This window comes from Nyctereutes procyonoides, unplaced genomic scaffold (genome assembly GCF_905146905.1).
Source record: "Nyctereutes procyonoides isolate TBG_1078 unplaced genomic scaffold, NYPRO_anot_genome, whole genome shotgun sequence".
NCBI classification, from domain to species: domain Eukaryota; kingdom Metazoa; phylum Chordata; class Mammalia; order Carnivora; family Canidae; genus Nyctereutes; species Nyctereutes procyonoides.
The window spans coordinates 44,661,288-44,671,444 of record NW_026575126.1 but is presented as its reverse complement, the minus strand read 5'-3'; the positions used below and the strand labels follow the sequence as shown (position 1 = coordinate 44,671,444).

General features: G+C 50.8%; 1 long non-coding RNA gene across 2 annotated transcripts; it reads right to left on the bottom strand.

The window, feature by feature from the left end:
• Positions 1 to 291: 291 nt before the first annotated feature.
• Positions 292 to 5,031, bottom strand: LOC129519772 (uncharacterized). 2 transcript variants are annotated; one of them, XR_008666440.1, is made up of 5 exons: positions 3,134 to 5,031; positions 2,956 to 3,009; positions 2,118 to 2,202; positions 1,251 to 2,020; positions 292 to 773 (listed from the first exon to the last, which is right to left on the bottom strand). It is a non-coding gene; the product is annotated as an uncharacterized LOC129519772 (long non-coding RNA). The 2 variants fall into 2 exon arrangements; XR_008666439.1 differs by having other exon boundaries at positions 292 to 2,020.
• Positions 5,032 to 10,157: the final 5,126 nt, after the last annotated feature.

Here is a 10,157-nt window from a genome sequence, read left to right as displayed (position 1 = left end):
TTCTTCCCTCCTTTGCTTAAGCTTTATGCCCACACCCAGCCCGTGACACACACACACACACACACACACACACACACACACACGTGCACGCAGAGTATGAGGCTCTTCTTCCTCAATAGAAAAAAAAAGGAATCGTGTCACAGGCATGAATCAGCAATTTGCTTTATCACTTCACCATATATAGTACATCTCTTAGATCACTACCTATAGGTCTTCCCAGTTCCTTGTAATGGTTCATGATGCTGAATGTGCCATAATTTATTCTATTATTCACTTATAGGTAAAGTTATGTCTCTTTTTTTTTAAGATTTTATTTATTTATTCATGAGAGACACAGAGAGAGAGAGGCAGAGACCCAGGCAGAGGGAGAAGCAGGCTCCCTGCGGGGAGGAGCCCGATGCGGGACTTGATCCCAGGACCTTGGGATCACACCCTGAGCCGAAGGCAGATGCTCACCCACTGAGCCACCCAGGCATCCCTAAAGTTATGTTTCCAGTTATTACCCCGGGGCAGACAACGCACCAACAAGTATCTGGGCATACATATTCTAGCATTCTGTTTTTACCAGCATAGGTTCCTAAAGGTCAGGGAGACTGAGCGTTTGTAATTTAAACAGACATCGGGGTTGACCTTAGTTGAGATGACACAGAGAAAGGTCACGGAGCTCATCGCAGCCAGGCTGTGGGGGAAGAAGTCCACAAGTGCCGTGTGTCACACGCCCGCTGCCCCAGCTCTCTCCCCGAAGTGTGGGACGCACACGAGTCCATTATTCCCTGGGGATGCAAGGGTAACTATGATGTGGTTCCCATTCTGGAAATATCCCGCAGTACAACAGAAGGAGCAGAGAAAGGGGAACCATCATGTGCCGAACACTCTCGGGGCGCCAGATATTGTTCTAGGTGCTTCCATGCACGGGACGCTTTGTCCAATTTTCAAACAATTCTGTAAGGCGGGACAGATGAGCTCACTTCTCCAGAACATGAGCTCCTGTGGGCCAGAAAAGGGGTGTGCCTTGCCCAGGGTCAAACAGCCAGCGAGTGCGAAAGCTGGGAGTTGAACTTGAGTCTGGCGGACCCCAAGACCACTTTCCACTACACCACTGGGCTTGACCTTGGTTATATTGGAATCAACCACAGGTGCAGGTCCCAACCCCAGAGGGCCTGATGCAATCGGTCTGGGGTGCGGTCCCCCAACCGAGGCTTGAAAGCCAAGGGATCCCAGGGTGCAGGTCACCCACAGATCAGACTCACCTGGAGGGCTTGTCAGGGGTCAGTGTCTGATGCAGGGGTCCCTGGGGTGGGGCCCGGGATGTGCACTTCTGAGCAGCTCCTAGTGATGCTCAAGGGCTGCTGGTGGGGATCCATGCTTTGGAGACACCGCCCTATGCGGCGGGCCTGTCTGTGATCTTTCCTCCCTCGTAGACAGACAGGTATGGAGGCCGAGAAAAATTAAGGCCATTCCACCTAAAGTTTAGCATTAGCACAAGTACAGCCATCGTAGGCCCCTGTGAATAAGAGCTGAACTTTACAGGAAAAACTGCAGAATGTCCTCGGCAGGGAATCCCATATCAGAAAGACAACAGAGCCCACACCGGTGGTAGAAAGCCCCATATTAGAATGAGAACAGAGCTCAATGCCCTATCAGAATGTAAACAGAACTTGAGAAATACCTCCACCCCTTCTGAAAATCCCCTAGACCAGCCTATAAAAAACCCAGCTGTAACCCACTTAGGGGTCCAAGTCCCTGCTCCGCTGTGTCAGGTATACTTGGACCCTAATAAACCCTCGTGCGCTTGCATCGGTGTCGGCTCCTTGGTGGTTTCTCGGGTTCGCAATCTTGGGCACAACACAGGGACACGAGGAACCAAGGAGCAGATCACATTCGAGCACTGACCCACATGGTTCAGGCAGCCGTGGGGGGCTTTCTTTGAGGTTTTCAAGGCTAGAAGTGTCACTGGTGGGAGCTCAGGGCCGACACCTGCCCATCTTCCTCTCTGCTGTTTGCCATGTGCTTCCTGGGCCTGTAAAAGAAAGCCCTGTCTCTTCTCTGGAATTCTGAAACGCTGACACCCCAGGATGACCGCCCCCCTGCAAACATGGGCCGTGTCCTCATTTTACCTCTTTTCTAGGGCTGGGGGGCCGCTCCTGCTGAGCTCCCGGCTGCTGCCAGCTAGCTCCGGGCAGCTCATCCCCATGCCTTCCTCTGCAGAAAGAGCCGAGATTCAATGGGGAGGAAAGACACTCGGAGGTCATCTGGGCCATCCAGGGTGGGTCCCCCCTCCCGGCAGGGCCCCGATGCCCAGGCTTCCTGGCTGCCCAGACTCGCAGAGGAAAGCGGTCCCCCAGTGCCCCCTGCTGGCTCAGCTGGAAAAGGCTTGCTGCACCTGGCCAGTGCAGCCAGAATCGCAGAAACATCAAGATCTCCCTGACTCCTTGGTTAAGGTGCAGATTCCCCTGGAAGGGACTTCCGTCTTTCCAGAATCATCTTCAGTACCTGCCACAGGCCTGCCGTTTGTGTATGTATTCCCCACCAATAGCCACAATCCTATCTCTAGGAGGTGGAAAGACGCTACGAGGAGTATGCCCTCCTGTGAGGCCTTGAGAACCTAAGGGACATTGCACATGCTTTGGAGGAATTCACAGTCTAACCCGCAAGTCAGCAAACCCTGGCCCACCAGCCAAATGTAGCCCACTCTGTTTTGGGGCAAGGCCCAGGTATGTATGACTTTTCCATTTTTTTTTTAAGATTTTATTTATTCATGAGAGACACACAGAGAGAGGCAGAGACACAGGCAGAGGGAGAAGCAGGCTCCATGCAGGGAGCCCGATGTGGGACTCAATCCCAGGACCCCAGGATCACACCCTGAGTTGAAGGCAGACACTCAATCACTAAGCCGCCCAGGTGCCCCAACTTTTCCATTTTTGTTGGTATTTTAAAAACCAAGAGTAGACTTACCATGATGAGAGCACTGAGTAATGTATAGAGCTGTTGAATCACTACACTGCACACCTGTAAATTAATAGGACCCTGTGTGTTAACGACACTGGAATTAAAATTAAAAACTTAATTTTAAAAAAATCAATAGAATCTTTTGCGACATGCGAAATGAGCTCAGCGAGGTCATTCGACTCACCCGAGGCCACACAGCTAAGAGGCAGCAGAGTTGGGTTCGTGCACAGACCTGTCTGGCTCCGAAACTTGCCAGGTTCCCTGCAGGCTCACATTCTCAGCATCTTCTCCCACCTGACAGAGAGAATGTGGCTCATAAGCTCAGGGGACTTGTTCAAACGGCACTCAGCCAGCACGTAGGGAGGAGGGGACTTGGACCCCGGCACCGCCTGTAAACCCAGGGTGCCGTTCCAGAATGCAGCTCCCGGCCCCATACGGGACTGGTTCTCTATAGCGATGACACCCAGTCATAGCAGCACCCAGCGGGGAGGAAGTGATGCATTCCCCACATTTCTCTGCAGGGGTTGCTCCTGCCCGTCCCACACTGACAGGTCTTCTGCAAAATGAGTATCACTCCTCTGGGTGGTGGGGTTTGAAGCATCCCCCAGGGGGCCCCAAAGTGGTGCCCAGGGCCACCAGAGGTTAGGTGAAAATGAGGATGCCAAACAAAGGAGCCAGGGAGCCCCTCCCACGGCACCCGGCCACCAGACCGACCCTGCTTTTCCGTTACACGGAATGCGGAGCCCTGTAAGGTTTCACCTGGAAAATTCGGCTGTGCAGTTAAGGAAAGAAAGCTGGCAAGTGACCACTCGGACGAGCGCGAGCTGCAGGGGTGCATTCTGAGCTGGCGCCCAGGTCCCAGGGCCGAGGTCATGGGCTCCGGCCACTGCTGACCTCACAGCTTAAATGGTGGCGACTTATCCCCCATGGTCCTGGAGGCTGGGAGTCCAGGGCAGGATGCTGGCAGCCTGGATTCTTGTGTGGCCTTGGTGCGTGGCCGGTGGGCACAGCCGTCTGCATGTTTCCATGGCTCCCTCCTTCCAGGCAAGTCTATGTCCAAATTTCCTCTTCTTGTAAGGACCCCAGGCACCCTGGATGAGGGGCTACCCTAGTGACCTCCTGCTACTTAATTATCTCCCTAAAAACCCCCTCTCCGGGGGCGCATGGGAGGTTCACTTGGTTAAGCATCTGCCTTCGGCTCAGGTCCTGATGTCAGGGTCCTGGGAGTAAGCCTGCTTCTCCCTCTGTTGCTCCCCCTGCTTGTGCTCTCTTTCTGTCTCAAATAAATAAATAAAATCCAAATAAATAAATAAATTACAATAAAAACCCCATCTCCAAATACAGCCCCATCCTGAGGTGCTGGGGGCTAGGGTTTCTGCACATGAGTGCAGGGGGCGCACAGTGTAGCCCAGAACAGAGCCGTAGGGCACCTGGCTCCTCTGTCCTGCAGAAGCAGGGACAGGAGGGACTGCACGGAGGGGAGAAGGCCCAGAGTCCACTCCGAGGGGAGGGAGGGCTGGAGTAGGCCCCAGGGTGGCCGCAGCGGGGCACCCAGACTCCGGTGGCCAGGATTTATCACTGCAGGCACCAGGGTAATGGGAGAGAGGCAGGCTGTCGGAGGCAGGACCCGGGGACTATATTTCAACCACAACCCCCCTGCCCAAGCCCCACTCACACTCCATGAATTATCACCCTGGGACCCCCAGCCCCCACTCCGGGCCCTGCAGGGGTGAGTACTTGTCCCTCTGAAGGGCTTTTCAAGGTCAGCTGCCCTGGGTACTCAGGGAGGGGGTCGGTGGGGGGGTGCCTGCACCCCTGCAGAAGCTGGGCCTCCAGCTCAGCCTTCCCTGCCCACCGCAGCCCCTGGGGATGGTCTGCTGCAGGCAGTTCTGGTTGCAAGGATCTGGGTGTCGGGCCGAGAAGCCCTGCAGGAGCCAGGCAGCACTGCCCAATGACCCAGCTCCTGATCCCAGCAGAGAACTGCCCCTCTCACAGAACATTCCGGTTTTCAGATCCTGCCTAGCCATCTCTAAGTCCTCTCTCTGCCTGTTTCTCTCTCTCATCACAAGCAGGAGGCACATGAAAAAGTGTGTCCAACTCCCCTGCTGGCTTCCCACCCTAGCCCTGGACCCCAGACCCGGACCCCACCCCCACCAAGCTGCCATCTCTCAGTACTCTGGCTTTCATTCTTTTTCTCTTTCTTTTTTTAAGATTTTTAAACTCTATTTATTCATGAGAGACACACAGAGAGAGGCAGAGACACAGGCAAAAGGAGAAGCAGGCTCCTTGTGGGGAGCCCAATGCAGGACTCGATCCCAGGACCCCGGGATCACGTCCTGAGCCAAAGGCAGATGCTCACTTAAGCCACCCAGGTGCCCCGTCCTCTGGCTTTCATGTCAGGTGTCCTTGCACCACTGGATTCGAACAGCCCCTCTGGGAAGATGCCTCATTGGAGCCCTTTGCCCTGATGGGTCACCAAGCAGATGGAGTCAGGGAGAGATGGGGCTTGCATGGGTTGAAGAGTGCATCCCCCCAAAATCCTCCTCTACCTGGAACCTCAGAATGTGACCTTACCTGGAAATACCGTCTTTTCAGGTGTCATAGTTCAGACAAGACCAATCCAAGATTCTAAATAGTCACATTAATAAAGCATTCAATATTTTTCAGAATATTCCTAAGAATATTAACTAATGAAGGAATTCTGTGAAAATGGGTAAATTCAGGTAACTATAGCACAGAGCATGAAATTCGTATTAGTACTTAAGAATTTACCAAACTTGTCAACTGTACTTACAAGATGAAGTAGGGTTTTTGGGGCAGCCAGGGTGGCTCAGTGGTTTAGCACCACCTTCAGCCCAGGACCTGATCCTGGGGACCTGGGATCGGGTCCTACGTCGGGCTTCTTGCATGGTGCCTGCTTCTCCCTCTGCCTGTGTCTGCCCCCCTCTCTCTCTGTGTGTCTCTCATGAATAAATAAATAAAATCTTAAAAAGAAAAGAAAAGAAGTAGGGCTTTTGGAGTAGACTTGGAATGAACATGCTTTCAAAATGGTAGATGAAAAACCAAATTATGGCCAGGTAGGAATTTGCCAATTAAATTTTGCTGTCCTTTCAAAAAAAATAAAAATAAATAAAATAAATAAATTTTGCTGTCCTTTGATCTACTATCTAACTTAAACGTGGTTTCTATTTTTCCTGTTAATTTGTTATGAATGTATAAAATTTCCTCTATTTTTAGATAAACCATTTTCTTGTTAATTTTGTTGAAATTCGATTTAGGGCTTTAGAATAAATATATCCTCATTAAAAGAGAGAGAGAGGGATCCCTAGGTGGCGCAGCGGTTTGGCGCCTGCCTTTGGCCCAGGGTGCGATCCTGGAGACCCGGGATCGAATCCCACATCGGGCTCCCGGCATGGAGCCTGCTTCTCCCTCTGCCTATGTCTCTGCCTCTCTCTCTTTCTCTCTCTGTGACTATCATAAATAAATAAAAATTTTTAAAAAATTAAAAAGAGAGAAAGAGAGAGGTCTAAATCCAATAACCAGTGTCTAAGAGAGAAGCTTGCACACACATGCAGGGAGCAGAACAGCGGGGCAGCCACGAAGCCAAGATACCCCAGGCTGCCAGCACCACCCAAGAGCCAGAGGGGAGCCCCGGAGCAGGTTCCCCTTCAGAGTCCCAGGAAGAGACCAGCCCTGTGGACATACTCTGGCCTCCAGACCCATAGAGAATCAATTCCTCTTGTTGTTTTAAACCACCCCATGTGGAACCCTCTTGCACTGTTGGTGGGAACACAAGCTGGTGCAGCCACTCTGGAAAACTGTGTGGAGGGTCCTCAAAGAGTTAAAAATAGACCTGCCCTATGACCCAGGAATTGCACTATTGGGGATCTGCCCCAAAGATACAGATGCCGTGAAACTCTGGGACACCTGCACCACAATGTTCACAGCAGCAATGTCCACAATGGCCAAGCTGTGGAAGAAGCCACGACGTCCTTCGACAGATGATGGATAGAGGAGATGTGGCCTATATATATGATGGAACATTACTCCGCCACCAGAAAGGACGAATATCTACCATTTACATCAACATTGATGGACCCGGAAGGTATTATGCTGAGTGAAGGAAGTCAGTCAGAGAAGGACAATTATCATATGGTTTCACTCATACACGGAATATAAGAAATAGTGAAAGGCACCATAAGGGAAGGGGGGACATTGAGCAGCAAAAAATCAGAGAGGAAGACAAACCATGAGAGACTCGTAACTCTGGGAAACAAAGGGTTACAGAAGGGGAGGTGGGTGAGGAAATGGGGTGACTGGGTGACAGGTGTTGAGGAGGGCACTTGATGGGATGAGCACTGGGTATGATACTATAAGTAGACAAATTGAATTTAAATTTTTTAAAAATGTAAAAAATAAAAAAAAAATAGGGCAGCCTGGGTGGCTCGGGGCTTTAGTGCCGCCTTCAGCCTAGGGCAAGATCCTGGAGACCCAGGATCGAGTCCCACATCGGGCTCCCTGCGTGGATCCTGCTTCTCCCTCTGCCTGTGTCTCTGCCTCTCTCTCTCTGTGTCTCTCATGAAAAAATAAATTAAAAAATAATAATAATAAAATAAAAAATAAACCACCCCACGTGTGGTCTTTTCTTCTGGCAGCCCGAGGACACGGATGCAGGGCCCACACATGGGGGCAGCAAGGACACCCAAAGAGACGTCCAGCAAAGCCAGCCCCAGACTTGCAACAGCCAAGAGGTGCAGAACAAGCCTGGAGAAACTGCCTGCATGGCACCGCATGAATTAATTAATTAATTAATTAATTAATCTTTTTTTAAAAAAAGAATAAAACCAACCACAAGCTGGACTGCTCTTTATCATTACCATGCGAGCCCCACAATCCTCTTCCCCCCAAAATACCTCCCATGGTCTAAGTTCTAAACACTTGATGCAGACAGCACTGGGTTTTTGTTGGGGATGGGGGGGCGGTATAATTGATACACACAATGTTCTATTAGTCCCAGATGTACAACATAGTGATCCCACAATTCTATACATTATTCTGTGCTCTGTTGAGATTTAAAAAAATTTTTTTATGATAGTCACCCAGAGAGAGAGAGAGGCAGAGACACAGGCTGAGGGAGAAGCAGGCTCCAATCACTGGGATCCCGACGTGGGATTCGATCCCGGGTCTCCAGGATCGCGCCCTGGGCCAAAGGCAGGCGCTAAACCGCTGCGCCACCCAGGGATCCCTCTGTTGAGATTTAATAATATATATACATAAACTTCAAATCAGCACATTTTTATCACTTACTCCTTTTTTTTTTTAAGATTTTATTTATTCATGAGACACACAGAGGCAGAGACACAGGCAGAGGGAGAAGCAGACTCCCTGCATGGAGACCGACGTGGGACTCTATCCCAGGTCTCCAGGGTCATGACCTGGGCCAAAGGCAGGTGCCAAACCGCTGGGCCACCCAGGCGTCCCTTACTTACCCCTTCTTAAACACTGAATTCTCCGGAAGTTCATTCTGAAAATGCCCAGCTACACAACCAAATAGACCCGGCTCCCACATTTGTTTGGAGAGAAAAATCGGGGTGGCTGCGGATCCTCGGGGCTCTGTCTGGGCGCAGTGCGCGTCTCCGACACCCGACGGACGGTGGTGTTGTGTCCTTGCATGCAAGCGGCAGCGTTAACACACTCGCAGAGGACTCAGTGACAGGGACACAGAGCTGGGGCTACTTCCATTCTCTGTCATTCTGTTGGCACATAACTTGGGGGGTTTTATTTGTGTTTACAGCCCAGGCCCCTGGAAAGGTGGGCTCTTGTGGGGTGAGCTAGTTTTGTTCTGTAAATGCAAATTCCAATTCATGGTGGAACAGGGTAGTGCCTCCCAGAGTAACAGCTTTCAAATTGAAATGGCTGCTTCTCTTTTAGCTGTTAATCCTTTGTTTTCAAAAGGAAAGGAGGGAGGAGTGGGGTGGCAGGGATGGGCTAAATAGGGGAAGGATAAGGATGAAGAGGTACAAATTTCCAGTTATAAAATAAACGAGTCAGCTCGGAGAGACGTAGTCAATAATACTGTAATAACACTGTACGGTGACAGATGGTAAATACACTTGTCATGCTGAGCGTCTTCATAATGCACATAAATGTCAAATCTCTATGGTTTGCATCCGAGACTCATAGTATGTGTCAACTGTACTTCAATTAAAATTTTAATTTTTAAAATAAATTTCTAATGATGAAAGGACCAATCAAGCGTCTGTGATCGCTGCTGACTCTCGCAGATCATTTTGTCGCTACTGTAATCACCGCCACTGATCTGCGTGCTTAAACATGGTCAAAATGGTGCATGTTATGTGATATATATTCTTTTCTGTGTGTGATATATATTCTTATGACAAATATTTAAATGTCATGTCGTATGCCCAACACCATCTAATTTTACCTTCAGGGGATGAAGCATTGAATATGTGAATTGTTTCTGAATAAAGTTGTCACCCCCCCCGAAAAAAAAAAAAAAAGAAAAGAAAGTAAGTAAAGGGTGTCAAAAATGAGCCACTCTGGGTGTCATATAAGCCACATATGCCACTGGGTGGTATCATCCTTACTCTATTTTTTTTAAGATTTTATTTATTTATTCATGAGAGACAGAGAGAAAGGCAGAGACACAGGCAGAGGGAGAAGCAGGCTCCCTGCAGGGGGTCCCATGTGGGACTCAATCCAGGTCTCCAGGATCACGGCCTGCGCCCGAAGGCAAGCGCTCACTCCCTGAGCCCCCCAGGTGCCCCGCTGTCATCCCTATTCTACAGAAGAGGAAACGGAGGCTCAGAGAGGCGATGTAATCTGCTTAAGGTCACACAGACTCGCCATCAGGTCTGTGGGCCCTTTTCTGCTCTGCCATCGTGCAGCCTGCAGCACCTGCCGTGGCCCCTTCCCTCTGTGGTTCAGGGACACCAGGGGGCTGACACCCCAGGCTTCTGGACCAGCCCCTTGGCAGCAGCTCCCCTGGGAAGGGAGTCAGGGTCAGATGTGGCAGTTCGGGGAGCGGGAGGTGACCGCGCTGGCAATGCCGTCGGCTGTGAGCGGGCATGAGTACGGCCAGGACACGAAGCAGGCACACGCTCGGGGTCCTGGGCCAGCCACGCTCACCTGATCGCGTAGAGGTGACGGGCCAGGTGCAGGCCAGGAGAACTCAGGAGACACCTGCC